General features: G+C 38.9%; 1 long non-coding RNA gene across 1 annotated transcript; it reads left to right on the top strand.

Annotated features, from left to right (window-relative positions):
- The first annotated feature begins 4487 nt into the window (after positions 1–4487).
- On the top strand, positions 4488–15375 carry LOC130160811 (uncharacterized). Its single transcript, XR_008826091.1, has 2 exons — positions 4488–4571; positions 14804–15375. It is a non-coding gene; the product is annotated as an uncharacterized LOC130160811 (long non-coding RNA).
- Positions 15376–27830: the final 12455 nt, after the last annotated feature.

Below are 27830 nucleotides of genomic sequence, written 5' to 3'. Positions count from 1 at the left end.
TCTGGCTTGTGTTTTTTAATTTCTTTTTAAGTAAAAGGTGTAAGTTGTGTAAGTGCTTGTGACACAAGAATGGGGAAATGATTTTGCAGATTTGGTCTGTAATCAACAGTCAACTCTGATTGCTGTAGGCGTTGTGTGGATCGCATCTGACTATATAGTTTTTCCACAGGAGCACTTTTCCACCAGCATCCAAAACCACACAAGGAGATGAAAGAAAAATACAAGTGATGGCTTTTGCTGTCTTTTTAAGCTGGTCTGTACACCCATGGGTACAAGATGGGAGTGCGGATAACATTTGAGCACTAGAGGGCAGTAAGTCCTCAGGGTTTCACAGTCTAATATTTTTGGAGTCAGTTTTTCCTATTACTGAAACTTGGACCATGTGTAAAACATATGCCCCTTAAAAAAAACAACCCAGATCAAAAAAGTTCAATTGTTATTGCTGATTTTGGCCAATTTAAAAGCAGCAGATTTAAAACGATTACACACATCAAAATGATATATTGCAATAGATAAATCCAAGAATGGTCTAATAATAAATCTAACATCTGTTCTCCACATCTTTCTAGCTCCAGAACAGGCCTGATGGTGTTGGCAGAGCTGCTTGGAGAATAAAGAGGCCCAAATCATTCACACTGCCCAGAAAAGCAGCATGAAATCCTGGGATAGAGATGATACAACTCATCTGAGGGGGAAGGGCTGGTGTCAGGACTCCTGTGAAACAGCGGAGGTGGGGGACAGTGTATCTTGGGAGATTCTTGCATCCTGAGCGGGATGCAAGGACAAAAAACTCCTAACTGCTTCATGCTGTCCAGAAAAAAAAAACATTCAACTCACCAAAGCTAAAGTAAAGCTGGGCCAATCTGAGCTACACTTTCCCGCACTGAAGAGTTGCAATTAATCCCACCAAAATTTTAAGGCTATAGATTCTTGTATAGAGCAGTGAATAAATTAGTTTAAAGCCTAAATTGAAAGAGAAGCCATTAAAGAAGTTTGTTGGCAGCTGTAAAATGATTGGTAGTGCAGTAAGAATAGATTCATGAACCAATAATGTTTTTATATTTTAGGGATAATGATTTGGACAGTGTATAAGTCTTAATGAGTGTATGTAATTTGTTTCCTACCAGGTCAGGCGTGCGATCACACACATTTCTGGCACAGGGCGGCAATACATATTAATAGCTGCCATCTGTAATGTACAACTGTCAAATGTAGGGATACACCAATGAAGGAGGAGGGCAATGCATTCAACGTGTTTTCTAGGCCTTAGAGCTGCACACATCAATGACTCTAATTGTGCATTCCGGTCTGTAATAGTATCTTCTTTGTAATACCACTGAGGGGCACCAAAGTGACAAATTTTCACATTATCTGTAGTGGCTTTAAAGGTCCCATATTTTACACTTATATTTTATTTGTTTTTTGAATCAATCATGATGGTCAGTCAGCACTGAAACGAGCCAAACAGACGGTCGGAGCCTCGATCCTTGTTCTGGTGCAAACCCCTGAATCATCTGGTGTGTTGTCGTGACCGTCCACAGTTTTGCAGCATCCAGGTCCAATGCAGGAGTGGTGGAGCCCGCTGCCCCCTGCGTCCAGCTCATTCTCCTCACCAGAAGGAGAAGGAGCAGACTACCCTTCCCCAGACCCTATGGAGTTTTGAATGGTAATTGACTGGGAGTGCAGATGGCGACGTTAAGGTGAGTGCATGGAAGGAATGTCCACTGGCGGTGGTGTGACAATATGGGGAAATTATGGCAGAAATATGGCTTTACCTGGATAGCAAGGCATCTTATTCTTTTTTCACAGCGCCGACTCCAGGAGGTCAATATCATCCCTTAACTGTGAGTAAGCAAGTTTGCAATACAACAATCAGTAGAAGAATAGTATTTAAAGATTAAAAGGCGAAAGAATCGTTGAAGAGTCCTTAATAGAGATCAAATAAAAATATAGCAGATTTCGGGTATCGGGGCATGGCTGATGGTGGCTGGTGATGTTTCGTTGTGACATCACAAAGTTACAGAAGTCCTAAAGACTTGTTTTAAGGCACAGTTTCTGAAAACAGGCTGTGTGTATTTCTCTATGGATGGAACATTTTGATACTTTCACAGTATTTATAAGACCTGCTTTATATAAATAAATAAAAAAAAGTGGTGGTGAGGTGCAACAAGCATGTGGGGAGACCACAGTGTCAGGCATATATCACGACTCTCTTCATCAGTAAATATTTCTATATACATAGGAATGGCAATGCAGCCCATCAAACAACTTACTTCGTTAACTGGTGCCCATGATTTTCTTCTTAACAATGCAATGCCACAAACCCAACCATTTAATGAGAGAAGCCACACACACAAACACACACACGGGAGACCATATGCGATTGGTTACCAGCAACTTGCCGTCGGTGTGACGTCATCGCAGCCGGGAGGAGGAAGCATTTAGAAAAAAAAAAGGCAGAGAGGAGGTGAGAGGAGATCACCGGAGGCTCCGGCAAGGAACACAACGCAGCCTCTGGACCGCGGGCTGAAGGAAAACACACATTTACACACAGCGGATGAAAGGCTCGTGTATGTGGCAGAGCACCCAACATCTCTGCTCGTCTGACGGGAGAAGAGAGCGCTGATCTCCTGGGAACCTCCTGATCACGGGCACAAACAGACACACAATTCAACAAGGATCTCTCATCCACTGCCCGCCGTGTGGACACGCAGCCTCGGCGGATGGGGTGGTGGATTTATCGATCCGATCCACGCGCTCACCTGTTTGTCAAACCACAGGCTGCACACAAACTCGTGTCCTGCACATCTGGAGCCTGAATCTACTGCTACACCGACCGTCCTTGTTGCCACATGTGGATGTTTTTTTTTTTTTTTTTTTTGAGTATCCATGGATGCACGAGTCATTTTGCGCGATGGAAAGTGAGTCTTTTGGATTCATTAGTTTCCACAGATGAGACCTGCTCATATCATCTTCAGGCATGTTTTAATGAATCCATCTCGTTCTCAGCCTGCAGATGCGCTGACCTGATATTAGACATATTTTAGGAACAGGATGTTATATGCATCCATTTAGCCCTGTTATATTCAATTCTGATGTTTCAAATAGGTTTCGTCGTTAAACCAAGAGCCAAGTCCCATTAGAACAAGTAAATTCAAATGATGAATCTATTTGACAAAGATAAGGTTAGACTATTTATTGTGGCAATGAAGCCAAGATGTACCGACGGGCCTGCTCTGTTTGACCAAGAGTCCCTCACAAACCCTCCAATATACTGAGTCAATAAAGGCAACTTCACACCTAGCCTGTGGTATTTAGGTTTAGGGTTATTAATGAGTCCTGCTTGTCTAAAATTGACCCAGTAGACCCAGTGTAGACACAGCCCCAAGACGGTTGTCTTTTGAATATATTAATTTACATAAAAGCTGTGATAATTGTATTAATATGTGTTGGCGTTTTCTCCCTGATATACAAAGAAAGTGACGCATCTATTCAGCGCATCTATTTCCCAATTAAAACGACTGACGTCAGACGTACTGACAAAGGGAAGCGTGAGTTCATCATGAGGTGATTTTGAGTTAACATATAGACTATAATATATACATAAAAGGCCGGATTATGTGACATTACTGTCTGATTTTTCAAGTAGCCTATAACAACAGTTATTTGGAGGAAAACTTATACATAGGTTTTGGATTGACTAAACCATTGTCAGCATCATAATAAATTAATATCAGTAAGAGCAACACAGCAGTGTATAGTTGTAAAATTAACTGACACTGATGAAAAATTTCATACTCAGTAAATTTAAACACGCCTAGGAGTTGCAAAGTTTTGTAAATTCAGTCATTTTTAAGGTTGGACTTTGTTGAAAAAATATCAGGTGGAGTCAAGTAAAGTCTTTAAACGGGGAGTTTTCTTGGGTAATATTTGAAGGTATATATAAAAAGCGTGGGACGTAGTATAGAAACTGAAAACAGGCTAGACTGCATGTTAAATGTGATAATAGGTTGCACTGGAAGTGGTAGAGTAATAGGAGCTGCCACATACTGTGCAGTATGTCACTCCACTTCACAGTTAGCTCACTGTATTTGCCTAGAATTGCATTAATTACAATTAGTCAGTATAAATTTGAAGTGTTTCTGTACCAGAGAAATTCTACATTTTAAATTTCTAAAATAAAAAAAGGTTTCATTTATTCAAATTAACTACTCATTGAAAAGCTAAAAAAGCTTTTTTGAAAAGTTATGGGAGAAATGTTAAGGTGGATTTATTACCATTTTTAAATCAGAATTGCCAGTTGTTAAATGAAGCCTGTCATTAGGCATGCATTAACACTATAATAATTTTCTTTGTTCCCAGGAAGCTTCAGACTTACCTTTTGCTGTTCCAGCAAACAACGGAGCCTGTTCCTGTCTTTGGTTATCTAGCTGTATGAGTGTTAATCATCCATCATAAAGCTAGATAACCGAAAGTAGGAATGAACTCCAAACCCTCAGCTTCCTGCATCGGTGAGATGAAGCCAAAAGAAAAAACAGATTCCACTACAAGAGGACAAGAAGTCTTTTCAGGTGGGTTATGACACACAAAACAATTTTGTTAATCTGAACGTGCAAATGAATTTGAACTTTTGTCAAAGACAAAGTGGTTTCATCATCACAATTGGAGCTGCAACAGTTATTTGATTAATTGATTAGCTGGTTGACAAAAACACAATCTGCAACTATTTTGATAACTGATCAGTTGTTTAAGTTATTTTTCAGTCAAAAATGTCAAACTTTTCTCAGTTCAAACTTCTTCTCTTAATCTCATGTGGTAGTAAATTCAATATCTTTGTATTTTGGATGGTGGGTTGGACAAAATAAGCAATCTGAAGAAATCATGTCAGACTTTAGGAAACTGGTGGGTGGTTTCCATTTTTTTCCATTTTATAAACTGATCAATCAATAATGAAAAAAATTATTAGCTGCAGCCCTATAGTCACAATGAGACAGTCAAACATAGATCATATATATCTGTATATAATTTTAGTTTCCGAAATGCCCCTGTTCACAGTTTGACATTCTTTCATAAAACCAGGGAGAATATCTGAATAATTATTTGAACTATTTTGATAATTAATCAAGTTTAAAGTTATTTTTCAGTCAAATATGTCAGACTTTTCCCTGTTCAAGCCTCTCATCTGAGAAGATTTCCTTCTTTTCGTAAATCTCTCTTCACTGAGAAAATACGGGCTATTTGAAAGTTAAACCCATATATGACTGTTCTTGTCTCATGCTTCCTTCTGATACCTGCCACAAAATGTCTTTGCGTAGCAGTGGTACTAGCTGTCACATTGTCCCTTCACTAAAGTGTGTGTTGAACAAACCTAAAACTATTAACCCTTGTGTGATGTTCATATTTTTGTTACTCAGCCAGTGCTGGCGGGTCTGGTGGACCCGCTGCATTTGTTGGGGTTTAATTCAACACAATCAAACAATTTTCTATTAAAATACTTAACAGATGTTTACTTCATCTCAATTACAAGCAATATACAGTAAACAGCATTTACTTTTATGGTTAATATTTGCCCTTTACCTTTCTTAGATCACACTTACAAATTAAAGTGCTACTCGATTTTGTTTGTTTTTTAATAAAATGTAATAAAAAAAGAAAATCAATAACAATCAAGATATGATTGGAAAAAATTCAACAAATTTACAAATGAAGCAAGGTTTTTTTGTAACTATTGATTTTCATTTATTTGAACACCATTTGAAATTTAACCTCCTAGGACCTGGCGTCCACATATGTGGACCTCACATTTTGGGTTCTCTAGACCACAATACTAACTTTTTCTCAACAAAGGCCTGGTGACCACATATGAGGATATTATACTGCCACTCAGTATTCGAAATTTAAAACTAATGTCCTCATATGTGGACATCATTTTTCTCAGGTCCCAATCAGCCTATATAGCAAAGTATAGAGCTCGGGTCTTAGGAGGTTAACAAATTCAGGTCAGTTTACACAACACAAGCTGAACACATATAGTAACCATGTCAGTTTAGACAACACATCAGCCCCATTGAACACATTGCCTTTTCATACCAGCCTATACAACACACGAGGGTCCATCAGGTTTCCCTGTGTAGACTTGTAAGTTCCAAGCATATGAGGAAGTGGCATCACAGGCAGCCCAGATCTTTATACCATATTTTGCAGGTGTAGATGGTATATACTGCCTAAAGGGCAGTGGCCCCTAAATGGCATCTTTGTTTTGGAGCTAGCTGATGCTCAATCTCATACGCTTCTTCTAAGTCACTGTCAGACTCTGAATTTTCAGTAATGTGATCCTCACATTCTGAAACCTCTTCCTCCAGGCCTACATCATCATCAAAAGCTTCACTCTCTTCAAAAACCAATTGCAAGGCCCTCTGAACAGAGAATCTTTTGGCCATCTTGATCAGTTGTGATAAGGAACCACACTGGCAAAGCTATATTTATAGTGTCCCGCCCCCAATTTGCAGCTGGGATAGACTATGAGAAAATAAAGATTGGTTCCCGCAATACAGAGAGTAAGATGTACGGGAATGTGAGAGCAGACAGGTGTTGGTACTTGAATTTTGCAACAATGTTGCAACCTTGTGTGGGAATGGCAGTGGCAGAAACACAAAACTCACATTCACACACTCTCACACACTCTCACTCACTCTCACTCACTCACTCACTCACACACACACACACACACACACACACACACACACACACACACACACACACACACACACACACACACACACACACACACACACACACACACACACACACACACACTAACAGCTGGCCCAGACTGGTGGAGGACAGAGTGAAGGTACAACAATTTCCATACTTTTATTAGCCCCGGGTCCAGTGGACCCGAACATCTTGTATGTAATAGAAATGTGTAGGGGGGGTGTACAATGTGTGGTCATTGAAAATGTGTTCTGATAAATATTCTTCACAGAAAATGAGCCAAGGCCAATGAGTCTGGGTTTGAAAAAATACTTAATCATATAATTTTTCTTTTGATAAAAAATGAAAACGGGTCCCACAGACCCGAACACCACACAAGGGTTAAACAGCTTTACATCTGCTCAGTGTCGCTGGTGCTTTGATTAAACTCAAAAGCTTCAGGTGGTAGGCTATTACTTGAATCTGCTTAAGTCCATTATAAATTGAAAAATTAATTTTCATTCATTCACTTAAAATGTAATTTTATTTGAATAATTGTATCAAAACAGATGTCCGTATTCTTTTGCTACTATAACAATGGTGCTGAAAATTATGCAAAATGAGTGGAAGATACAACAAATGTTCCTCATAATGTTTCTAATCCTGCAACAATTGAATTATCTGACAAAATACTAAAGGTTGCAAGAAACTGAACTGTTTTGCTGGTTAGAAAATCTGGCTAAAACTTTGAAGTCACAGCTTGTGTCTCATGAGAAAAATGCCAACATGAACCAAAACATCCCCCTTTTCTGGTGTTAAAACGCATATTTCTTTTTATCACAATTACTTTTTTCTTAACATTAATATTCACACAAAAAACATCTTTTTATATTCAATTGGGATAGTTTTTTTAATTTAATGTCAGGCATTATTCAGTGTACATGCAGATGCAGATTATTCAACAGTTATGTATTTACAATAATTTTACAAATGCAAAGAAAGAATATATTTTCCTGAGTCTAATCTGTAAAAAATGAGTGTGCAGAGGCCTCCACCCACGATGAAAGCTTATGTGGGACTGTGCAGGTTAGAGCTCACCCTCCCTCTCTGCCAGAACATCATGTTGTCTATATGGAAGCCATCTTGACGGAGCCACCCTGCTGCCTCTAAAATGGTTGTGTTGGCACATAGCTGGGCCGCATTAATTGGTCCATCGTTAGCTGTCTATCAGACTCTAATCAGCGCTGTCTTTAAGCCTTCCTGTCTTACGTCTTATTACTCGTCTCCTCTCTGGTGTGATCTAACTAACTAGACCTGTAGCTAATTAGTGAGGTCACATTACTAAGGCCTTTTAAATGGTATTCAGTGAGTTAGAGTGCATATAACTGCTACTGTAATTGAACGGCGAATGAATAAATGAGTGATTCAGAGGTAGACAATCTCAGGACATTTGATTATATTAAAGCTGCTGGTAAATTACTGTACACGTGACATCTGTGGGATCCCACTAATGTCATGAGTGATGAAATAAAAGTCCTACAAGTCTTATTAGTGAAGTCAAGTTTACAGAAACAACATATTGTAGTACAAATAACTGTTGATAAGCAAACTTGGCTCCGATAATTGATACACAGACAATTACCCCAAAATGTTCTACAAGTTAAAGTAGTCAGTTTTATAGTAAGCATGACAGATAAAATAAATTAACAAATAAATACATTCACACATCTCATTAGCCACATGATATTTTACAAACTCTTGACATAGTCTTACGAATTATCTGTCAGAGCCACCATCACTGTAAAAGAGCAAACAAAAAGAATTCAGTAATTTTAATGGAAAATCAGCTAAAAAAAAACCTAAATAAATATCACTTTTATGCTTTGAGGATGCTTTTGTGTATTGTTTTTGTGTTTATTTGTTCATTTAAAAACATACACCATCTCCAAAAACATTGTGCAAAAAATATTGAAATGATTCAGTTTTCTTTTGAATTAAAATTATTTTAAAAAGGCTGGAAGAAGAATAATGAATATAGGCTATTTTTATTTATTTATTTATTTTTTGATAGATAATGAAAGACTAAAATAACAGGCCTCCAGTCTGTAAACCTGCTCTGGTAAAATCTTGTGGTCCCAGTTAATCAATTCAGTAATTATTATTTATCATTTTAGGTGTAATGGGTAGAGATAATGACACAGGAGTTTGTCCCATGAACAATGAAGATGAAAACAAATCTGATTTGTTCTTTTTTTCTTTTTTTTTAACGAAACCACTATAAAACTGATGGGGTGGGTAACAGAGTGAGGGACACTGTGATACACGTTTTCGTTAATTATTCAATAAACATGAATTACAGTGAAGACTTCAGGGCGCAGACGCAGACCTATAGGCCTTATGTGTTTTTTTGTTTTTTTCAAAAAGGCCAGACCTCAAGAGCTAATTAATACATATTTATAGGAGAGGAAAATGCAAAATTCCTGCAATTCAAATATCTGTCCGTTTGTCTGTTTTTAATTAGTTCTTCAACTTTAATCGCTGCAAATTGTGCTGTGTACATTAAAGACACCTTCCTCTTTCTTGCTCTCAGACTCCAGATATTTGAAGTGCTTCCTCTTCCGATGACCTCCTGGTTCCCACCGTGATGTTGTTGAACAGAGACAGATTAATGTTGACATACAGAAAGGTTGAAAATGAACTCCATTCCGATGTGTCAGGTAGACTTACAGTTCAATCCAATTAAATAGGCCTATACATCAGAACAAAAGGCCCAGTATTATTTTACATTTTACCTGGGTTGTTGTTTTTTGTTTTTACAGTATAGCCAAGAGATGAGTGGATACTTACTTATAGGTGGCTCTGTTTTATCAGCAGTGTTGAAACTGAGAGACTGACCCTCAGACAGGAAATATGTCCTGCACACATAAACGCTTCTTACAAAAAGTCCTCATCCACCGTTCGCGCGCGCTCTGTCGGTCTCTCCGCCAGGCCATCGCTGTGGCAGAAAGCTGGCCTGCCGAAAAACAAAGGGTGGTCTTACAAAGATGGGAAATAAAGGAAACAATCGCGCAACTCCAGCCGATAATGAATAGGACACAGACAAGCTCTGCATATTAACATAATTGCATAGAAACGAGGGCAGAGAGTACTTAAAGGCGCAGCAGCACCCAGCACCCAGCACCCAGCCTCCATCCGCTGTTAACAAGACCCAAGTCTGGATGCGGATTTGAATTATGGACGGAGAAAACGGACAATTTCATACTTTCATCATTTATTGTCGAATTCTGTTGCCATTAAATATTTTTGTTACAATGGTGCAGTGCCCATCTAATTTAATTAATCCTTAAATTAAACCAAACCTGAACTTGTAATATCTTTAAAAATGCTGTGCTTAGAGAGGTCTACATTAACATTAGAAAGCTGAAACACTATTTTCTTTTCTAAATAAAGAACATAAAACTGTATTTATGTATTTGCACATGAAAATATTCAACATATAGGCCCAATCCACCACCCTGCTGTTTGATTTGTTTACTGTGAATTTTATGTTTCAGCATTAAGGTAAATCTTGTTATGAAGCCAGGATTTAAATTCTGACGGAGAAATGCTGTATTCTCTGTTATTGACTCAAAAGTAGTCTGATTTGAATTAAAAACCTAACAAAATTCCATGAAAAAACGTAAAGGGCATGACTTGAGTGTCTCTATCAAGGCCCTGCTTTCGACTTTTCTGTTTTTAATGTCCTTAAAATTTAGAATAGCTGTTGACATTAATTAAGACTATAGAGTTGAATCATGCCCCAATTCTCACTAAGGTCAGCTTTATTGTTGATGCTTTTGGCTGTCTTCCATGGCCCACCTGTGTTTTATGTAACACTGAGTTTTCAAAGTTGTTGCTTTCTTATGATGGCAAAGAAGTAATGGTTTTAATAGACAGCGCCATAGCTTGGAAAATAAAAGGGGAGCTGTTCCTTTATTAGCAAGCAGGCTGTAATTAGACAAGCAGCAGGGGGAGGGGCCATGTGTGAAGCTGAGTGATAATATGAGCTCACAAAGCAAAATGCTATATGACTACCAACACAGAGCAAATGTGTAAATCGGCCTCATTGGCTTGATTCAAAAATGTATTTTATTCTCAGATTGAAAACCAACAAAAAGAAGTTTTAACCTGGCACTGATGAAAATATAGTATAATATTTACAAATGATTTGCTTTAGTGCCAGAAAACAATTAAACATCTCAGAAGGCTTGGAATCAATGTGCCTGGGTCTAGTTATAGTGACAATGACTATTTGTTTGTATGTGAAATAACATTTGACATCAATTTACCTTCTCTTTCTCTGCGGCCTTCAGCCACTCTGCACAACAACTGTTGGCTTAATGAGACTGTTGTAAATTCATGAACATCATTTCTGAGGAAAAAGTACCATTTGGATTTTAGTCAGTTTTACAAACCATCATGGACAAACACCAAGTGACCCACACTCGATATGCACCTGTACACATGCAAAGTACAAGTGTTGTTTTTTCCCCCCTGATGCACAAACACAGTACAGCCACTGCACTGTCCACCGCAGCTGCACGGGACCTGTTGGTAAACAGTAGCCAGAGTCCACATTATCATTCTGATCCTGGCTTCGCTCCACAATGGCTGCTTTGTGAAAGGAGCACTTGACAAAGGTCTGCCACCTCTATTTCCCAACACTGCGTATGTGAGAGGCTGCGGCAGTAAACCCTGAGCAATGAGGTGGGAACGACGTTCCAGACCAGACAGTGGCAGATGACTGCATTAGCACTGCAGCCATAAGAGGGTCTCCTGGAAAAGTTGGCCCTTTGTCTTCCTGACTCTTTATGTCTGCGAGTGACTCTCTCACACTGAGTATATGGGTGTGTATGAGTGTGTGGTCTCATGCCAGAACTAATGCTAATGAAAAAGAACGTGGCGATTATACCAAATGTGTATCCTACTTGATTCATAAAGAAGGGACTCAGCTTTGCAAAGATGTAGCCTCCTAAATATTTGGTTTAGTTTTATTCTATCATAAACAACCCACATGACACACTTGTATTCACAAATGTTCACAAAACGAAAAAAAAAGAAAAAAGAAAACCTAAATTAAACACTGTTCAATAGTTCAATATGGGGCCTAGACATTCAACATAAAATGGCAAGAAGCACAAAGTTAATATGAATGTTAACTTGGGCATTCTGGATATGTGAATTTCTCTCTGTCACTTGCATATCCTACATCCAGAAAATCTCTAAAATCAAACATCTGTCCATTAAAATTCATTTTGTCTTAAGGAAGACAAAACAAATAGACATAACCTCCTACCAGCTTCATTGGTAAAAGTAAAAATACATTCAATGGACAATTCTTCCTTTATGAACATTTATAAGAGGAATCTAAGTAAAAGCTATGATCTATTATTGATTTCCCTTATTAAATCTGTCCCAACAATACACAAGATAAAGACATGATGATTTTATTTCTATTGTAAATGAGCTATAATTCAATACAGAAATTTTGGCAGCAAAACTATAAGAGACGGAGACACATGTATGCAGTATGCTGGGCTCCACCTGCAAAGTCTATGAAGATTATGAGAGAGTTGGCACATGTAGTGTATTTTTAGGCGGTTAGATGATTTGTTTCTGTTGCCTTGTGTCTTAGCGACAGGCAACATGCTAATAGAAAGGATATTCAAATACACTACAGTGCACAAATCAGACTCTGATTAGCTCTGTGTGGGTCAGGTGTGCTCTTTTGGTAAGGGAAGACAGGTAATGGATGGTGATGCTTTCAGGTCTCATCCATTTTCTGATGTGAGACCTTGCTCCCACCGGAACAAACCCGTGGTATTCCAGTATACAGCAATGACCCCATCCTGTCTCAGTACCAGAACCTGTGCAGAACAGGGGCGACTGTTAGCACTCCTGAAGGCAGGACGTCCCCACAGCCCCCTTCCCCCCCCACAAGGATTCCGCAGCTGCGATTCTGTCTTAATCTGGGGGATAAACGCGATTATCCTGCTATGGCTTGTTCTTGGCTTTGTAACAGCAACAGGGGACCTTTCACAGCTCCTTTTTTCCCATGGTCGAGTGGGTCTGAGCAGCTAAGACCCCCGATGTGGACCAGTCGCCATTCATCAGCTTTAGGCTGGAGCAAACAGGCATATCACACCGATCCTGAGGCAGATAGATGGAGATAAACACTGAATGTTGAAAATATTAGCTGCATTATTGTTGAGCTGCAGCTCCTCACACTCTTTATCCCCCTGTAACTGAGCTGTTCTCTTTAGATACTGTGTGACTTCATTAATCGTTTTTTTGTGAACTGATAAGTTGTAGAAATTATTCTTCTTATCAGTAGTAGTCATGGTTGTAGCAGTGGTAGCATATGTATTAGTATATATTAATATTTATTTTATGGTAACATTTATATTATTTATTGTTTAGTTTTTAATTTCATTATAACAGAGCAATTTATAATGATGTTCTTGATGTGATTTTAAAAAAATAAATAAATAAAAATAAGACAAAAAACAAGAAAAATTAAGTCACTTTCAAACATTTTCTGGAGCCTTTAACCACATTTCCAGAGAAAGCTCCAGAAAAAGCCTGTAGGTTGTTTAAACATTTGTTCATTCATGACTTACACAGCAGATCTTTAACATTCATGACATATAAGTATTTCAGATACTAAATCACAGAACAAAATCTCAAAATCTCTCAGGAACAGATTTCCATTCTCCCCCGCCAGTCGTTCAGACGAGTCGGTCAAGTTCAAGTTCACAGGGCTAGAAACGTCTCGACTCCTCATTCACTTCTGTCGTTCCTCCCCCCAAAACTCCTCCCTCTCCCTCCCTCTCCCCACCGCGCTCTGTGGTGACTGCATGGCGTTACTATGACAGAGGGGCTGTGGCGTTGTTATGGCAGCAGGCTGGACGGCCCGGCTATGTGCTGGTGAAAAGGACAGCCTGTCAGAGAGAGAGAGAGACAGAGAGAGAGAAAGAGAGAGACTCAGGTCCCCCCAACAGCTGAGCACAGACACCCCCCGCCCCCCTGCAGCCACCCTCCCTCCGGCCTTTCAAACATCTCCCAGACCCTGGGAACACCAAGAATTTCACATTCATCATCCTTACACATATACACACACCAACCCCTCTCACACTCCTCCCCAACCAACCCCTAAAATTTGTGTCCATCCATGCATCCGTCCACCACTTAGCATCACTCGTCACCCACACTTCCAGCCACCTTCCTCACACACACACACACACACACACACACACACACACACACACACACACACACACACACAAACACACTGTTTTTCTTCGCTCCTCCTCAGTGCCCACACTACATCTCACTTCATTATGCCAACCTGTATCTTATAATCAAGTAAAGGATTTCAAATTTAAAAAAAAAAACTGAGATGAGAAGAATGATGATGCCAAAGACGATGCCTGAGTGCACTGAGTCACTGTGTGTGTGTGTGTGTGTGTGTGTGCGTGTGCGTGTGCGTGTGCGTGTGCGTGTGTTAGTGTGGGGGAGAAAGAGAGATTTTGTTGAGGTTTCATTCAACTTTGAGCATGAAAGGCTGATCATTTGCATAAACTACATGCTGTCTGAGGGGCTTGGGGGTGGCAGCCACACTGAGAAAAGATATGAGAGAACATGAAAAAAAAAGAAAGCATGATCGTGAATTGCGGAGCAGTGGGAAGAAAGAGGAGGTTTGAATAAGAGAGAGGGTGAAAATTGGCAAAGAAAGGGTCTTAACACGTCTCCCAGTGGGATTAAATTGTCCAGGAACTTCTTTCTATATAATTTGGTGAATCTGGCAGCAGCTTGGCTGCAGGGCTGAACTCAGCCTGATTTCACATCAAGCTCCCACCTGAACTTCATCTGACAAGAGATACATACGCTGAGATGATGCAACCAGTTAAAGAACAGTGTAAATGTTCAGAGTGGTTCACTTGACATGATTTCATATGACAATATCTGCACGCAAAGAATGTTCTGTGTTAATGCTGAATTACAGAGCTGGGTTTGATTTCTTATGTTTTTCTGTTTTTGTCTCTTTTTTTTGCTCCTTTTGTTTTTTTAGAAAAAGACACAATGATGCTGACGCCTGCATGCTGTGGAGGATCTTCAGTGCATCATTGTGTTAATTACGTGGATTCTTCGGCCAGACATGAGCCTTTGTCTCTCTCTGTGCAATTAGGCAACTGCATGAAAATGTTCTCTTCTCCATGAATGAACTTCAAGTGTAACTGAATACAGTTTTAAACACGGTTCATAAATAGAATTAGTCCGTCACTAACCTTTTTTCATAAAGACGGTAGATTTGAAAATGAGTTTTGAGACCTCAAAAGGTATTTCGTTAGATACACTTGTATTAAGTCTTATTTATTTTTGAAACCTTTTTTTGAGAACTCTTTCTGAAAAATGAATAAAACTCTGGATGGATTTTGTTTGAAATGTAATCCTAATCATTGAATATTTTGTCATTCTAGATGATTATTTATGTAAATTGGTAATCAGATGGTGTGTTGAAGGCCTTGAAAGGTTGTTGTTTTTGTGGATAATGTATTCATATGACTATGGTATTTCATAGTGTCAGAGATAAAGGAAAGACATGTTTTTGTTCTTTATTCAATAAAATAATTATTCCAGAAACATGGTAAACGTGTTATTATTTGTGATATTGTTGAAACAGTTCATAAAGGCTGCTCTCTGTCAGCACCTTGGACAGAGGCAGAAGACTGAAAACAGGCGCTGCACGCTGTGGGCTGTTTGGAGACACGTGGGTCAGGTCTAACAGCCTGAAGTGGTAGGACCTAATTGTTTCATTACTACTGTTACATACTGTTTGAATCTGCAATGCTTTTTCACAAAGTTAGCAAGGAAATGGCAGAAGATGTAGCAACACGGGGGTGGGGTGTATGGAAAGGCCTTGGCTCAGGCTTATATCGTATAAATAACAAAGAGCACAAAAAGCACACCTTTCTGACTGCAATGCACTGTACCATGACAATAACGTGACTGCATTTCTCTTCATATGGTGTTTTTTTGGTCTTTTTTAAATAAATAAATTAGCCTTAATAAAAGTTTTACTGCGTTGCACTAACTTGTTCAATCCAAGAAATTTCCCCACATTCCGGAAAATCCTCTAATATGATGTCATCGTTTTTCTCTGTAGTCATAAGAATTTAAAGAATAATAATTAAAAACAAAGCCAAAAAAACCCCAAACACAGTCAGCATCAAGACTGAATGCAGGCATTCACTGTTCATGTCTTGTGAGGAACAATATTCAGCCATTTTTACATATTTCTCTCATGTTATAATGAGAGAGATGCCACACAATCACTAAAGTGTAATGTGGTAAATAACATGCCAACCATAAGACTCATACATCATCATCATCATCATCATCATCATCATCATCTCAACATCCGACTGTCTGTGTTAAACTGCCCCCCTCAGCGTGGAGAGTCCCAGTCTGCTGCTGGACACAGACAGAGGGAGTTGTGACCTCTCACTCTCCTGGGACACAATGTGACCCGGCACAAGCCGACAGACACGTGCATCTGTGACCCCTAACATTTTCTGACTTGAGGAATTTCACCATCCTAACACAGTGTACCTGACCACCAGCGTTAACAAGTAAAATCCACTATCAGAAAATATTCTTAACATGAAGGAATATTTCTTAGTGAAATTTTGATTTTGGTCCAGTCTTAATGCAACATGCAACTGCCTTTATATGTTACTGTCTATCAAAACAAAAGACATCACAACCATTTTTCAGTCAATGCAATCTTCCACCGGTCTGTTTTGATCAGAATACACTATATGGCTAAACCTGTCAATACATTTTGGAAGTTTGGCTTTGAAAAACTCTGACTTTGACAGCCCCATCGAACATGAACTGGAATGCAGAGCCAGGTTTTATCACTCACACATCAGTGCCCGACTCACCAATGTTTTTGTGGCTGAAAATCCCTGCTGCAAAATATGCTTGAAAACCTTTGCAGACGTTTAATGAGATTAATGCCCATGGTTTCCAGGTGACCACATATTTTTGGCCATGTAACATATAATGCCTCTGCTTTTTCTTGATTTTTTCCACATTTGAGCATCAATGCCTGATTTGTGGCTGGACCACAACATGTAAGGCCAGCCCATAGCGAATATCCAAGAGTGACTGACTGACTATAATTCCACCATTGGTCTGCCGAATGCCATGTCACTGAGTTGCAGTCTCCCCATTGGCTATTATTCTTTCAAGATGAATTGGCGCAAACTTTTCCTATTAGGGGGTGTTTACAGCCTGCAGTGTTGCCAACCTAATGCATTTGTCACTAGATTCAGAGACTTTTCCCAAACAAATCTTGGTATAGCTAAACCTAGTATATGGCTGGACTGTATGGGTGCCAACCGTGGGCTTAGGGCTACACCTCTTGTTACAGGCAGTCACCTTGCCGCACTGGTTTCCTGGCAGCTCCGGAGCTGCAGGGAAGCAGCCTTGCATCCATTAGGAAAAATAAACTACTTACATTACATGAATCGTTATTATTAATGGAGGCAGACGAATAACTAAACATAAGGCAAATCAAGGACGAGAGAGTAGGAGAGTGGGAGGAAGAGAGAGAAGCCATAGGTAACTGCTATGCTGAATTTTTGTGACTGTGTTAGATCAATGTGTACATGCAGGGTGATGTATACCCAGGTATGTTTGTGTAATGCGGAGTAATGAAGTTAACTGTCTGACAATGATTAAGCTAGCTACCTTAAACTAACTCCTTGCAATGCTAACCCCACTATTGTCTGTGGTATACTGTAGCTATGGAAACAAGCACTTGGCTGGTGTTGTAGTGTGTAACCTATTTTGTAGATATGTTGCTGAAATTTCTGTACCACTGTATGAGTGCACTGATTAGAAGCTTATTAGATGTAAGCTGCTCCAGTATATTTTGTAAACTGCTGTGCTTGATATTTTGCGTGGCTTATTACTGACGTTTGTTCAGTGTCAGCACTGTGGATGTTTGGCGTGATAGCTGTGCATTATTACAGATGTACTGACATTTGTGATTGTTGCCTTTGTTGTGATAATTCAGTCATTACACACATGAGCTGAAGAAAGTTTGTCTTTGTCGTCTTTGACTCAAATATCCCCCTTTTCAGGGCTTTTACAATTACACTAGTTGAAATAAGAAATATATTCTGTTGCCTCTAACTTTCTCACTGATTGATGATTTTACAAGCAAATATAGCCAAAGCACAGCTTTTCTCTTTAATTTATTTGTTTGGTGATTTTGTCAGGCAACGTTGTGGTTATAAAATCAGGATTTTGGCATTGCAGAGCAGCAGCTTAGGGATGTCTTGAAAGTGAATGCTGGTTAACATATAGTCTTAATGGGCCATTTTTCAGTCACTATTTCAAACTTGTTCCATTGTTTTACAACAGAAACAGAAAAAACATGTAAATGAGATCAGCTTTATATGAAATCTGGCTGTATTAAAATACTGTATACGTGAGCACAAAGAATAGGAGAGAAGAAAAACAGATAAAGGGCGGAAACCAGCCGACACTTGGCAGAATGCAAATACGACGCAATAATGTCGGTTGTTTACAGAAATACATAACAGTTTTCAGATAAGTCCTCAATTTCGCACATTGACCATATACGGTCCAGCTATATAGGTTTTGACCTAGTCATGTTCAACTATTATTAAGTTTATCTAACAGCTATGATTTTGTGTCAAATTAACACCACGCCGAGTCATTGAATCATTTGTTCTCATTTCACACATGTGAAGTTTGTGCCCAGCACTGTAAGTGTGTGTGATGTGAAACCTTGTCAGACAGAGATGACCAGAGGAACTCATGAGCTGCTGGCTGCAGGTGCTCTCTCTCACGGCACTCAGTGTGCATTCATTCATTCATTCTGCTCAGATTTTCTACTTGTCATCAGATAGAGATAGATGTTGTCTATTGTGTTTGGAGTCACCAGAGGTCACATTACTCACCAGAGCTAAGAAATTCATTTCCAGGCTGAGCTGCAGAGAACAAAGCACACTTGTTATGTGCTGTTATTATGCATAAATAAATAAACTAGTACTTATTATGGTGCCTCATTCTTTACACTGCTGCACTCCAAAATCTGGAATATAGGCAACATTTTCTATGAGACACGACTGAGTTTAACACGTTTGTTTATCAGAGCTGTCAAGTGCCAGAATGTAGAATCAGTATCAGTAACATCATCGGGTACATTTCACTTTTCAAACCAGGGACAGATTTCAGAGTGAATTCAGATGTTGTAGCTCTATCTCACCAACGACTAGTGGGCAGCTGTAGACTAGGGGTGTGCCTGTGGAGGGCTGCAGATGATTGTCCAGTCATTTATATCTTCCAACTCAGTGAGTTTTAGGTCTTGTACTCTGCGTTTGCATAAGAATAGAATCAGGCCCTGTGAACTTCCCCAACCTATTGACCCAGCTCCCCAGACATGAATGGCACTGCTTTGAGGCTCCCCAGCCTCTCAAACAGGCTTTAACCATGCCTTAAGTCCCAATCATGGTAATTTAATATATCTTAAGCCTGGCTGTTTTGCTGGAGCCTCTCTACAGTTTGTTTTAGGCATTCTCTGCTTCTCACCTCATCAGCGTTACTCCTTATTTGGTAAATTTAAGGGGCTGCTGTGGCACTAGGAGTTCCTTTTCAGCAGCTAAATAAGCCCAGACTCCATATAATTAGAAAAAAGTTTTTTTCCTTTTATTATTCAATCTTTTGATTTAGAAAAAAAAGTAAAAATCTCAGATAGCTGAAGAACAACATGTTGGGAAAGACTGAAGATGTCTCAACTGCACCAATGCATCACAAGTGGCAGCTTTAGGTCCAGGACAGTGAGCGTGTTTATTTCTAGTAACAACTTCATTTACATGTCATGTAGAGACCAGCTGAGAAGACCAGCTGAAAATGGTCATGTGGGCCTTTCACACAGTAACTCATTGTGTTTGTAGACCATGTTTCTTAAATATTTTTTAAATTGTGAATTATTGACATTTTTTGTGATTTAGGGATACATAGATTTCGAATGAGAAAGGCAAAAAATTTGTTGGAAAAAAAATCACTTTGAAAGTAAATAGACTGTATTATAGTTTGTAAATTGTGTGTCATAAGGGCAGTTTAAAAGGTGATAAACAAAGTGCAGAGAAAGATGGCAAAAATTAGCCTAAATTAAATTTTGAGGAAGTACGTCATGTCAGACAAACTTCTTTCCCAGGCTTGTTAGAATCTTAACAGGATTTTAAGTGTCGACTTTTGTCCTTTCATAATGGCACATACAAGCCCCTTTGCTGCCCAATCTGTTATTAAAGCAGGTATCCCAGACTTCCCAAAATGCACATGAGCTGTAATGACCCCTTCAGGTGAGATAATATGAAACAAGACCTTAACAGTGACTATAAGCAGACAAATACAATAGGCGTTAAAATTTCTAACCTGTAAAATATTCTAAATTTGACAAGCACATATGAATTTCTACAAGAAATATAATTGAGAGGGTATGTTTTAACTAATACAGTAACAGTCTAGTGCGCAGATTGCAGGAAGGCCTGCACCTTTTGCATTACAACCCTAATAAAAATCATCTAATTATTTGTGGCTCTGTACCACTGACCATTATACAAACTGAGGGCTGAAGACACTGTAAAGCAAAGCAGCACATAATAATGTACAACAATAATACAACCATTTTTATGAGATGCTGCAAATTACATGGTGACAAAGTATGACATGTGAAAAACTTGTTTTTCATTCCTCAAAACAATGAATATCTTCATGAGATTAGAAGATGCTGAGTCAGTGTTTGTGTCATGTCTGATAATGAAGGCAAGAACAGGACTAAATGCATTTTTCAGAACATTTTTTCCCCTCTGATCAGCGCTTTTTGTACAACTGGCTAAATGGCGAGTTTCTGGCAGCGATAACTTCAGATGTTTTTAACCCCAGAACCAAATGCATGTTTGGGCTTGCAACTTGTGTGTGAGCCACATATCTGCTAATTGTTTTGCAAATTAAAAAGCCATTTAACTTACTCATCATTTGCTGAAATAGACAGTTAAAGTGATTGTTTTTTAAAGCTTCATTTGTTTAACGAGTAACTCTTATTATAATTTAATGTGTGTGTCAATTCAATTCAGATGAATGTTTGTCCTAACTATAAACTGATACGGGCAATATTTTTCCCAGCAGGTTGTTGAACTCAGTTGAAGTACTTGAAACTGAAGACAATCAACCAATATAAACAACTGTAAAACATCATGAGTATCATATCTATTGTTTTATTATTATTATTATTATTATTATTATCATCATTATTATTATTATCATAGACAAAAAGATATTACAGCTTCCACAGTGTGATTTAAATATAAATTTAAATATAAATAAAAATGTATATATATAAAATAAAAAATAATATAATATAAATATAATTTAAAATTATCTTCTTGTACATTGTGTTGAATGACCTTTTTAAATGGCAGAAAAACGTGTGTGATAGTGTGATAACCTTTTTTAAGGGTTAAATTCTTCACCCATTACTGTAAATCAGGAGATTCAGAATTAAATATTAACCATCATGTGCACCACGTGAGAATGCATTGAAAATAAAGCCATGAAACTTAAATCTGCTGCCCAAAGGTTTATTTTAAGTTCTTAAAGGAATTACATTTGTGAACATGAAGGACATGGGCTGTTGAATATGAAAGGAAACAAATAGAGATTAAATTTAACACAATAAATGTCTCTCGAAATGGCTTCTTAAAGACATAAGAATAAAGTTCCGTTAGATTAACATGGACATAGTATAAGAACTAAAGAGTAACATGGACTCACCTTACCAGAACTGCCACCCCATGCAAAGGTTAAAAAGAATGATTAGTCTAGTTGGAGTGCAGTCTTTAAATATCCTTGGAGTGATAAGGTGAACTTAATCAGGTAAATGGGGGGTGGTAAGGGTGAAAACAAGAGCCAATCAGCTATGAAGAAAAGAAAATAAGTGAGGTAGGTGGAGAAAGGAAGAGCAAAAAAAAGAAAAGAAAATAGGCATCTTTTAAATTTACAGTTTGGAAATATTTAATTCTCACAAATATTATATGTCACCAATAATTTCAGAGAAGCAGGTTGTCTGAAGATAGGTCTCGACTGTAAGAGAGATGTAAATTTATGTGAGCATGAAGAGCATTATTGAGAGAAGAGCAATCACCTTCTCTGAATATATAAAGGTAAAAAAGAGAAGATGCACTCATCCTAAATCCCAACATAACATGTAACCTGAGTAAGTAAACTAAAACAGAAGAAATTTAAGTCAATAAATTATATGTGCGCTTTCATGTGAGTACAGATAACCAGCCTGTGTCATTGTCGCTGTGGCACCACCTGCTGGAAATAAAGCTCAATGTGTTCCCTCGCTTTATTGTGCTCTTACCTGCATTTACCTCTTCACACAAACACACACAAAAAGCACAAGAGCATGCACACAAATGACAACGCAACCAATCATTCAGCTTCACCACTTGAAGTCGTGTTTGCATGCGCTTTCCTGATATCCCCAGTCTAAATAAACTGAAAATCTTAATCTAGCCAATATGTTAAAAGCAGTACCAACACAGAGAGTAGCATATATGTACGTTCAATTCATCTTCCCCTAGAACCAGGTTGTGTCTCTCTTATTGATGTCACGGATCCAAGACTCTTTTGTCCATCTATAGATGAAAAAATATTCTGTTTGCTGCAAATATGGACACATTTTTATGAATGAATATACAAAATAATTGGAAGGTAATATGAATATAGACAAATATAACTGATTTTAGAATGTTGGTTCTCAGCTTCTTTTTCTTTTCTTTTTTAATGCAGAGCACCACAGTGAGTGTTGATGTACAAGCTTTAAAACTTAACCATCAGAAAAACTTGTGCTTTGCTCTGTTACTGAAGTGTAATAATGATACATAAAAGGCACAAACTTGGGCTAGGTTTTTGTCATGTTTTTATGTTTATCCTTGTGTAACCTTTTTTTTTAAAAAAAACCCTTTCAAAAACAAGATGACGCATCTCAAGGAGCTTACCATGCAAACAATAGATAAGATGTAAATTACCACTCAAAATAAAGGACTTTCAACCGTCGAACTCACATCTTCAATGCAGTGCATTGTGGGGTTTTTTTCCCTGGGATGGCTGATGAGCTTGGAGGATGGGGCACACATGGATATTTTCCCAAACACAGAGATGGGATTGGTCCCGAAACAAGGACCTTATCAAAGTTTAGGACACAAAAAACCCTCCATCTCTGCAGATACATAAACCCCCTGAGAGGAGAGATTTGTACAAGACAACAAAGCACACATTTGTTTCTCTTCTCTTCACGTCCAATCAAAGCCTCTAATGAACACGGTTTCTTCTCAGATAGTGGAGATCAAATAGTAGCAATTATCTGTGCAAACTTTGATGAGGTGGAATCCCATGCATTCATGGCTGCACATTCAACAATAATCTCAGTCCCCGGACTGGTTCACTGCACAACCACAGTTTAGTGAGGCCCACTATGCAAAAAAACCTAATGATCTCTAATGAAGGTCCATACAATGATCCATGCCGTGCCAAAAAACTACAGGACGCAGAGCTGTCACACACACACACCACACACCACACACTGTCACAAACACACACACATTTGCATACACACTGACACACATACATCAATGGTTTCTTTCTGATCATTTATTGCAAACTTTTTGATTCAGTCATCTTATCTTTTTGTTAATCCCATTTAAATCTTTGTAAATTCATGAGGTAAGAGAATATAACGGGTTTCTGCAGCGAGCTGGACTCTCAAGCTGTACAGCAGGATGTTTAGTAGCAGGCTGAGAGTTTGGACAGTTGTGTTTTACACCTGAAATGCTGAATTGTCCCATTCTCTGCTCTGCCATCTTAACAACCAAGCCACGTCTCTGCTGTGTTCCAGCCAAACGAGACAAAAAGCCGACCAGGAGGTCATCGCTGTGCTTTAGTCTGGAAGTATTCATGTTTTCAACATGAACTATTTGATGGATTGCCATGTAATTTTACACAGACATTCATGGGCGAAAGATAATTTATCCTACTGAATTTGGTGATCCTCCGACTTTTCCTCTCGCACCACCAGCTCGTTCACATGTCTGTTTTTGAGTAAAAAGTCGTCTCAACTATTTTTTGGATTGAACTTTGGTACAGACATTTTTGTCCCCTTCAGGATGAATTTTTATCTCTTTGGTGAGCCCTTAACTTTTCGTATAGCGCCATCATCAGGTCAGAATTTCAGCTTTTCCCATCCTTTGGTTTATGACTAAATAACAAATCACATTCTCATCATCCTTAGCTGTACTGTATGTTTCATACTAACTGAGATATAAAAATACTATAAAGACAAGATGCTCACCTATGATGATGACCATGGTAAACATTATACCTGCTAAATAGCAGAATGTTTGCGCTTATATAAGCATTTAGCTCATAGCATTGCTGTGCCTAGAGTGTCACAAAGCTGATAGCTTGGCTGTAGATGCCAGTATTTATTATTTTTTATCATGATAAGCAAACCAGCTATGGTTCATAGTTTAAATGTGAAGTTGATTGTGTTCACATTCAGATTTAATAAATCTGATCTTTGTTACCTTATATTGCCGATATTGTTTCAAGTTCAAGTTTATTTCTCGTTTCAACGGCAAAAAACACCAAATAACATAAACAACAGGAGCACATCATTAAACTGAACATCAGAGAAATCAGAAAAGCATCAAAACAAATCATAAATCATCTAAAGCCTGAATGCAATAAAAGATTTATAATACAGAGCATAAGGTATACAGTCTATCAGCATGCACATGAACATATTTATATAAATATGTGCAAAGTAATAAGTGGTGCAAGCAAGAGCAGGTGAATTGGCTCACATTTGCTACCAAAGCTGTCAGACTTCATGAGGTGATGAACCCAAGAGGGAGATATCACAACATAGAAAAAAATGTGTACTGACAGTTTCCATTACAAGATAGATGCTGCAGCTTTTCCTAACAGGCTGGTTGCATGCACAATAACTGATCCAAATGTTGCATTACACAGTAAAATTATCTTTAACCCAGTGGGTCTACCTAAATACTGAAGTACAGCATGCCTGCCATAATGAGGACCTTTTCTAACGTGTTACTGACCAAAAAAAGTATACACACAACATCTCACACGTACAATTGTGCATACATATAAACACAAACAGAGTGTTCATAAAAACAGGAGCCCTGTGCCTCTCAGGCTGGGAGGGAAAAAGGCCTGAATTTCATCAGGAGAGCACACAATCACAGGGCCACAGTGTGTCTCTGTAGCCGGGCAGGGCAATGTGTGCACATCAGGTTTTGTGCGGCTCTGACGAGATGTGACAGCCCAGCTCTCACTCAAAGATCCCCGAATTTGGTCCATTTTTATGCCTTTTCCATTTACAATGCTTCAGTGGAGATTTCTTTATTTCAGAACGGACAATGGTCTCTTTCTTTCTCACTCCCTACAACTCCCTCTCTCTCCCTCACACACACACACACACACACACCACACACACACACACACGCACGCACACACACACACACAAAACCTCGCCGGCAGAGGCACGCACACTTGCTTGCTGTCATGCTCATTTTGATGGTAATTAATGACATCACCACTGCGTGCGGGTGCATGGTGGTGTGTGGTGTGGTGGTGTGTGGTGTGGTGTGGTGTGGTGTGGTGCGTGTGTGTGTGTGTGAGGGGAGGGTGGGAGGGTGTGCGTTTGTTTGTTGAGCAAACCGTGGGAACAGGGAGCTCTCCAGGGTGGCGAGTCAGGGCCTCCAACAATACATATGCTGTTGCTTTTCACCCAAACACCCTCCCTTCCCAAGAGAATCCTTCCTCTCCCCTCCTTTCCTGTCCCCCTCTTTCCCTCCTTTTTTTTCTCCATGACTTTCCCTCCTTCCTTTTTATTTGTGAGATTACTGCCCCCTCTCTGTCAGTGTGTCTCATCAGCATTAACGTAGCTGGAGTTGATGGCTTCTGCGAGGATAAGTCACCTGCAAGAATTACGATGTGCTCTTAAAGGGTGGCATACAGCTGGCATTCAGGAATGAATAATTTAGGTCTTCCCATTAGGAGCACTGATGATTTTGGTGCAGAGATGCTTTAGTGCAACTAGTACAGTCCCTGAAACATAGTCATGCGAAAGAGTGTAGAACAGCTATTTACACCCACTTGCATTACTGTAAAAGTAAGACAGTAGCCTTTTTTGTATACCCTCTAAAATCAGTAATTCTGCTTTCACAAAAGTAAATTTTTTGGTTTTAAATGCCTCTTCCTTCCTAAGGCCAACTCCTACAAGGCCCTCCTTTGCAAAAGATAGATACTGCAGGACCAGCACTTTAGACCATCACTCAGGAGAGGAATCATTAATGTATCCATGCGCAAATATTTAATGTCAAGATGCCACATTGGCCATTTTTATCCTAACTTACATACAGCAGTCAGCCATACTCTGATTTTAAAATTTTAAAGGTAATGTTGTTCTGTAAAGAAGAATGAAGAGGCCAAGTGCTCAGCTGGTCACTTGTTGTAAGTCCAGGGATAAGGTGCTCTGGAGGATTCAAATTTAAAAAAAAAAAGCTAAATGAAACAAAATACTGGCCACAGGACAAAATAGGTCCAGTTTATGTGAGATCATTTTATAATCGCTATCTGTCTGTAGTCTTTGCCATGTCCCTCAGTACCTCTGCAGTTATTATTGATGACAGTGTCATATCAGTTTTCCTCTTATTTAGAGTGAGCATGTGTTTTTAGGATGGATCTGGATAGTAACACAGCAGGAGACTCATGGGATAGGAGCTCATGCAGATCAGGTCTTGGGGGGAAGAGGTTCAGCACACTCTCTCTTATGCCGTCAGCTTCAGTCTGTGTAATAACATTCTGCTTGCAGTTCTCCCCAATACATTTTGAAAAGGTGTCCATACAGTATATGTGCAATAAAACAGGCTTCTTGAGTCCATCTCTCGGCTCCCAGATATACATCACAATAATTCTCTTTTCATGCTTCTGAGGATCAGAAAAACTGCTTTTCAGACCCTTGTCATAGAGATTCTGTTGTTTTCATTGCTATGCTTGTGGGTTGAAATGTGATTACAAAAAACACCAGATTTTTCTTGACTCACTGAAATTGGTGCTGTGTAACATAGTTAGCTGAAAAGTATAGTTTAGATGTTGATGTGACAATTGTTATTCTGGGATGGAAGTGAAAAGTGAAGTGAAACTTGGAATACACATAACTGGACAGTATGGGCGTACCACTTGGCTCAGTCCTTACCGCAGCGGCCATGGGTTCCAACCCATGGCCCTTTGCTGCATGTCCTCCCCTCTCGCTCCCCAACTTTCCTGTCACTCTCTCACTGTCCCTATATGAATAAAGGCAAAAACTGCCCAAAAAATAAATTAAAAAAAAATTGGATGTAAGTATTGTAATACACAAGCAGAAAATTATGCTTTTATTTTATTCTATAGTAATAATGATAATAACAATAATCAAATAATATCTTCTATGCACAAATTAGGATTTAGGGGCAGGTGGAGTAGTGAATTAGCTAAACCATTCAGTTTGGATCCCTCATATATGTTTTAAAGCAGCTCTGATTTCTTCTTTTTCAATCTAGGCAGGGAACTAGTGGCCTTTGTGCCTGAATCAAAGCACTCCCCTGCTATGAATAGTGATTTCTCTGGTTCTCCTCCTCACTAGTGCTGGCTGAGAGGTCTTCTCCCCCAAGACTTTCCCCCTTGACCCCAACGAATGGACTCTTGTCAACTGAATAAAAAAAGAAGTGATTGGCCTTTAGTGATGCCTGGTGTTCAGGCAATGGATGTTTGATGAGTAATCACAAAGACAGAAAGGATCCTAAGAAGAGAGTGCTGGAGCTCAGCACTCAGTTGGATGTCTTGTGATATGACATGAGCATTACAAGCTCTGGACAGTGAGGAGGATCATTTTACTGGTTACAGGGTCATCTCTTAACATAACTCAT

Source organism: Seriola aureovittata, chromosome 1, assembly GCF_021018895.1.
Source record: "Seriola aureovittata isolate HTS-2021-v1 ecotype China chromosome 1, ASM2101889v1, whole genome shotgun sequence".
NCBI lineage: Eukaryota > Metazoa > Chordata > Actinopteri > Carangiformes > Carangidae > Seriola > Seriola aureovittata.
The sequence above is the reverse complement of the archived record's forward strand: the minus strand, read 5'-3'. Positions and strand labels throughout refer to the sequence as shown.